The sequence below is a fragment of the Mesoplodon densirostris genome, chromosome 3 (genome assembly GCF_025265405.1).
Source record: "Mesoplodon densirostris isolate mMesDen1 chromosome 3, mMesDen1 primary haplotype, whole genome shotgun sequence".
Classification (NCBI taxonomy): Eukaryota; Metazoa; Chordata; class Mammalia; order Artiodactyla; family Ziphiidae; genus Mesoplodon; species Mesoplodon densirostris.
The window spans coordinates 53,483,191-53,490,275 of record NC_082663.1 but is presented as its reverse complement, the minus strand read 5'-3'; the positions used below and the strand labels follow the sequence as shown (position 1 = coordinate 53,490,275).

At 35.4% G+C, this 7,085-nt stretch overlaps 1 protein-coding gene across 1 annotated transcript in view; it reads left to right on the top strand.

Moving 5' to 3' along the window:
- The first annotated feature begins 1 nt into the window (after position 1).
- Positions 2-7,085, top strand: part of CENPK (centromere protein K) — a 41,622-nt gene continuing 34,538 nt past the window's right edge. The window contains exons 1-2 of the mRNA XM_060091721.1: positions 2-87; positions 3,622-3,676. The gene's annotated coding sequence lies outside the window, so the exon portion shown is untranslated. The remainder of the gene's footprint in view (positions 88-3,621; positions 3,677-7,085) is intronic.

The following is a 7,085-nucleotide window of genomic DNA, read 5'->3' as shown; positions in this document are numbered from 1 at the left end:
TCAGCAATCAGCGCGCGCGGGTCCTGGGCCGCGGAGCCGCGTCTCCGGTAGACTGAGACGACCTGAAGTCCGGGGCTCTGCGTGGTGGTAAGCGATGTGCCGGGGAGAGTGCCATAACGGTTGAAACTTGCCCCGAGGTTGGCAACTCCCAGGATAAGGAGTTGCAGCCCCAGTGGTGGGACCCTTACCTCCGAGGAACTGAATACCTAACGTCCAGCTAGGCCTGAGTCCCGTTCTTTTCCGGCTCTAGAATCCCACCTGTTAGGACAGAAAGACACAGGGGTGGGGAATTGAAAGAATTGGTTAACTTGCGGGCTTCCCTTCAGGTGCTCCAAACATGTCTTTTTTCCTGAGCTTCTTGTTTCTTTCACACAGCCTCTGAAGAAGGTAGTGAGCGCTTATTACTGTGGGGCGTGGGGCGTGGGGCGTAGGGGGTGGGGAGGGATTGGGCAGAAAACCAGTCATGGCTGGTAACCTAAGTGGCCCAGGTAGGACCATTCACCCTTCTGCCTTCATTCTGGTCTAGGTTTCCATCTCTTAATGGCCTTCTGGACTTAAACTCTCTTCTTTAAAAAAAAAAAAATTTTTTTTTTATTGTGGTAAAAACACAAAATTTACCATTAAAAAATTGAGGTATAATTGGCATATGTTATATTAGTTTTAGGTGTACAGCATAATGATTCAATATTTGTATATATTGCAAAACGATCACCACAGTTAGTCTGGTTAACATCCATTACTATACATAGTTACAGAATTGTTTTTTTCTCCCCGTGGTGAGAAATTTTTATGTCTCCTCTCTTAGCAATTTGCAAATATGCAATACAGTATTATTAACTGTACTCACCATGCTGTACATTATATTCCCATGACTTACTTATTTTACATTTGTACCTTTCAACCCTCTTCACCCATTCTCCCCGACCCCTGCAATCTTTGGCAACCACCAATCTGTTCTCTGTATCTGTGAGCTTGGCTTTTTTGTTTTTATTTTTTTTTTTAGGTTCCCCATATAAGTGAGATCATGTGGTACGTCTTTCTCTGTGTGACTTATTTCACCTCGCATAACACCCCCAAGGTCCATCCATATTGTTGCAAGTGACAAGATTTCATTCCTTTTTATGGCTGGATAAAATTTACCTATCCATTTGTTATCTGTTTATATTACACTTTCTTTATTCATCAGTTGATGGATGCTTAGGTTGTTTCCATATCTTAGCTATTGTAAATAATGCTGCAATGAACATGGGACTGCGTGTTTCTTTTTGAATTAGTGTTTTTGTTTTCTTTGGATAAACACCCAGAAGTGGAATTGCTGGATCATATGGAAGTTCTATTTTTACCTTTTTGAAGAACCTTCATTAATTTCCCATAGTGGCCACACCAATTTTCATTTTCACCAGCAGTGAACAGAGGATACCTTTTTTTCCCACATCCTGGCCAACACTTGTTTTTTCTTATCTTTTTGATAATTGCTGTTCTAACAGGTGTGAGGTGATATCTCATTGTGGATTTGATTTGCATTTACTTGATGGTGTTGAGTACCTTTTCACATAACTGTTGGCCATCTGTATGTCTTTGCAACAATGTCTGTTTAGGTCTTTTCATTTTTAAATAAGATTGCTTTTTGGCATTGAGTTGTATGAGTTTTTATGCATTTTGGGTAGTAACCTCCTATCAGATATATGATTTGCAAATATTTTCTCACATTCAGTAGGTTGCCTTTTCATTTTCTTAATAGTTTCCTTTGCGGTACAGAGGCTTTATAGTTTGATATAGTCCTACTTGTTTAGTTTTGCTTTTCTTGCCAAACCCCCAAAATCATTACCAATACCCATGTCAAGGAGCTTACCACTTATGTTTTCTTCTAGGAGTCTTGCGGTTTTAAGTCTTACATTCAAGTCTTTTAACCATTTGGAGTTAATTGTTGTGTATGGTGTAAGATAGTGATCTGGTTTCATTCTGTCCAGTTTTCCCAACACCATTTATTGAGGAGACTGTCCTTTTCCCATCATATATTCTTGGCTCATTTGTCATAAATTATTTGACCATATATGTGGGGGTTTATTTCAGGGCTCTTTATTCTGTTTCGTTGATCTATGTGTAAAATTTACAATCTTAATCTCTTCTTTTTTATCCAATAAATATAACTTGTCAAATGCCCTCCATAAAACACTGCTTCCAAAAGCCTACTGAAAGCCTTCTGGTTGCCTATTTCAAACCAGATAAGTCTCTTCTTTACTTTTGCTTTGAGGTGGATCCCAGATACAGGGAAGTAACTGCCCATAGGAAATACTTCTTAAAGGTTTTTTTTTTTTCCCCTAAATTTTAAAGGTTCCCATTATTTGACACGTCCTACCTTGGAAGTCTCATTTCTTCTTTGTCTTCTGCTCTAATCAGACCAGTTTCTTTTGTGTCTCACAAATTTTACATGCTCATACTTGCCTCCAATCTTGTTTCTAATGCCTTGAGAGCATCTCCACAGCAAATCTAGCCTTCACCTTTACAGCTTCTCATAATCATTATCATTCCAGGGAGTTAGTACTGTGTACTGAGCAAAGCCATTCATTCTTACAGGTAAATTTCTTTGATCTCTGTTGTGAATTCTGAAAGCACTTGCAGGCTTTGTTGTATAATTTATCACATCATAGCACTTCTAACTACCTGAAATCATATCAGGTATTTAGTTGTCCATTTGTTTATATTGTCTCTTTTCAGTGAAAATGTATGCTCCATGAGGACAGAGACTTTTTCACCTACACAGCTAGAGCCATAGTGTCTGACGAATGGCACACATTAAGATAATGTGTTGGATAAATGAATACAACTTAGAATTACATGGGTACTTTCTGTTACTTGATTTCATGTATATTACTCTTTTTTCCAATGATAGTATGAGGTTCTTTAATTAGTATTAGGTCTTGGTATTAGATCTTTTAAGTTTGTATGCCATAGTATCCCTAAATATAGCACTATTGTTCTTTAGTAAATGATTCAAAATTGTAGTACCAACTGAGGATCTCAAAAGATTGACTTGTTCTCTTTACAGAAAGGTAGATTTAAGGATACAAATTGTGGGGAAAGGATAAATTTAAACCCTTAAGCGATTTTATTTATTTGTATTCTAATGCTACCTTGAGCTGCACATTCAGCTAACTTGTTGAATATCTATATACACATACACACACAGACTTTCACATTTTGCATACTGATAATGTATTTTATTGGTTAGTATTCTACAAAGCAGGGAAAGTTCAATTTGCACTTAATTTCTAAATTAAGGTATATTTAAAACAAATATTTATATAATGTTAGAATAATTTTAAGCAAAAAAGTCAAAAATTGTTAATGACTTTATGGCTTTGTGAACTTAACTATATCTTTTGTATGTAGCAAGGAAGATGTTTAGTGTAAACATTTTTGGATATGGCGTAAGTTATTTAACCAGCTTTCTACTAGTTGACGTTCAGTGTTGGCTATTAACATTAATATTAATGTTAATTGCCAATACTGATATAGTTCTTTATATGCTAGGCACAGTTCTAAGAGCTTTACGTATATTAACTCATTTAATTGTCATAACAATCCTATAGAGTAAGTAATATTATCTTCATTTTACAGATAAGGAAACCAAGGCACAGACAGTTTAAGTGACTTGTCCAAGGTCATACAGCTTGTAAGTATTGAAGCCAGAATTTAAACCAAGACAGTCTGATTGAAGAGTTCACTCCCATAAAGTTTTTTTATAGATAATGTTGCAGTAAGCGTACCTGTGTAGACTTATGCAAATGTATCTATCTGTAGGATTATTCCTAGGAGTAGAATTTCTGGGTCAAAAGATAAATGCATTTAAAATTTTGATGGATATTGCTAATTATCCTACAAAGGGATTGGTCTACAAACAATGCATGCCTTTTGTTCTACACTCTTGCCAATATTGTTTTTTATTAATTTTTTCATTATTGCTAATCTGAATGAAAAATAACTTGTTTAATTTTCATTTTTATGACTTATGAGTAAGGATAAGTGCATTTTTCTATATTCAAAAGGTAATTTTTTTAAAATTCCGCATTTGTGTTCTTTACTCATTTCTATTAGATTGTTTTTATTGTTTGCCTTTTTATTGCAAATACCATACAGATGTGAAAAGCTCCACACAAAATAAATATAAAGTTTATAAATTGTTATAAGGTGAACACCTTTATCACCATGCAGATTAAGAAATAAAATTTTGATAATCACTTCGGAAGTCTCTCCATTTGACCCATCTGAATCAGAGCTCCCCATCTCCTTTTACCTCCTATCTCCCTCCCACCAAAAGTATTGGGTTGGCCAAAAGATTTGTTCGGTTTTTTCCCTACGATGTCCCTATAGCGCTTAGTTGTCTTTAACTTCATTTGAAACAATTTTGTTAGATTGTATTGTGACAGCTGTCATATCTACGTGCATTTAAAAAAAAACTTAACAAAATTGGTGAATTTTTGTGTAGCCATTTTAATATTGAAGATGGAAGAAAAACAACATTTTTGCATATCATGCTTTATTATTTCAAGAAAGGTAAAAATGCAACTGAAACACAGAAAAAGATTTGTGCAGTGTATGGAGAAGGTGCTGTGACTGATTGAACATGTCAAAAGTGGTTTGTAAAGTTTCATGCTGGAGATTTCTCGCTGGACGATGTTTCACAGTCAGGTAGACCAGTTGAAGTTGATAGCAATCAAATTGAGACATTGAGAACAATCAACGTCATACCACGCAGGAGATAGATGACATACTCAAAATATCCAAATCAAACGTTGAAAATAATTTGCACCAGCTTGGTTATGTTAATTGCTTTGATGTTTGGGTTCCACATAAGTTAAACGAAAAAAACCTTCTTGACCGTATTTCCCCATGCGATTCCCTACTTAAACATAATGAAAACGTTCTATTTTTAAAACACATTGTGACAGGTGATGAAAAGTGGATACTGTACAAAATGTGGAATGGAAGAGATGGTGGGGCAAGCTAAATGAACCACCACCAACCACACCAAAGGCTGGTCTTCATCCAGAGAAGGTGATGTTGTGTATTTGGTGGGATTGGAAGGGAGTCCTCTATTATGAGCTCCTTCCAGAAAACCAAACAATTAATTCCAGCAAGTACTGCTCCCAATTAGACCAACTGAAAGCAGCACTCGACAAGAAGTGTCCGGAATTAGTCAACAGAAAATGCATAACCTTCCATCAGGATAACACAAGACCGTATGTTTCTTTGATGACCAGGCAAAAACTGTTACAGCTTGGCTGGGAAGTTCAGATTCATCTGCCATATTCACCAGACATTGCACCTTCAGATTTCCATTTATTTCGGTCTTTACAAAATTCTCTTAATGGAAAAAATTTCAATTCCCTGGAAGACTGTAAAGGCACCTGGAACAGTTCTTTGCTCAAAAAGGTAAAAAGTTTTGGGAAGATGGAATTATGAAGTTGCCTGAAAAATAGCAGAAAGTAGTGGAACAAAAGGGTGAATATGTTGTTCAATAAAGTTCTGGGTAAAAGTGAAAAATGTGTCTTTTATTTTTACTTAAAAACCAAAGGAACTTTTTGGCCAACCCAATAATTAATAGCCTGACTTTTATAGTGATCACTTTTTTAGTTTTTTTTTTCTTTTATGATTGGTTGGTTTTTTCTTATTAATTTGTGGGCACTCATTATTCATTAAGGAAATTAGGTCTTGGGTGCCAAGTATATTACAAATTTCTTTCTTAAGTTTTTAGGTTTTAAATTTTAACTTTGTAATGATATCTTTGTCCATTTGGAATTTTAAAAATTTTATACAGTGATTTTACTTAGTTTTGTCTAGAAAGGCCTTTCCTAATCCAAGATCTAGAAAATGTTTTCTCCCTGTTCTTTTTTATGGTTTGGATTTTTTGAGGGATGGAGGAGTAGTATAAAGATTGAGACATATATCTAGGCTTATTTTTCCCCACAAATACTATGCATTTGTTAAAAAGAATGAGGGAGGTGTGTATGGGCCAAAATATACCTGAAAAAAAAAAGCAGTGTATATCATAGGTCTGTAAATGTGTGACTCTAGAAAGGCTTTGTATTGTGTTCCATTGTTCAATTGCCTGTCTATGTGCTGATTGAACACTATCATAATTAGTATTGTTTTTAAATAAGTTTAACGTGGTAAGGCAAGTCTTCCCATCTTAATCTTCATGAGGGTCTTGGCTGTTTTTGGTCATTTGCACGTCCATATAAATTAGAATTAGTTTGTCAAGTGCCACAAAAACAAACAAAAACTCTTAGAATTTTGAAATAAGATTGAATAGATCAACTTGGGAGGAATTTACATCTTTACAATATGGAGTCCTCCAATCTATGACATACCTACGTTTTTAAAAGCTCTCTGTTGATAAATCATAGATTAAGCAGTATAAAATTTAAGTTTCATATGAAAGAAGTATTTTTGGGGGGTGGGTTATTCTGGTTTGCATTTGGTGTTGTGGGATAGACATTCTCATTTTTTTTTTATTGCTCTGTCCACCTCCTTAAAGTTACCCAACATTGAATCTTATGCCATCAGACTGTACCACCGATCATTTCTCCTTGCAGCAGTTATCTAGCAGGATTATGTCAGGCTCCTTCATTCCTTGAAGATTTTTAGCTCCTCTCCTGCAATACTGTTGTAATTCTTGGTGATTTTAATATCCATATAGATGATCTCTCAAATAACCTGGCCTCTCTTTCTCTTGACCTCCTTTTCTCCAGTGGTTATATTCTCCATCTTATCTTAGCTACTCACTCCTCTGGTCATACCTGAGAGACTGTCATTCTTTCACTTTGTCTCTGTCTTCACCTATGCTGTTACACTGTAGAGGAAAACACACAACCATGTTCTACTTTCACTTTAAATTAATGACTACTAATCTCAAGTGGGCATTTAATGTTATCTAGTAATCCTACTATTTTATCCTCTTCCACTCTCTTATATATCTATTTTATACATTTTTTGTTCTTAAATCTCTAATGCTTTTTCCCCATCTTCATTTATAGCTGATGACTTTAGTTACCATTTCATTAATAAAAGAGAAGCAATCA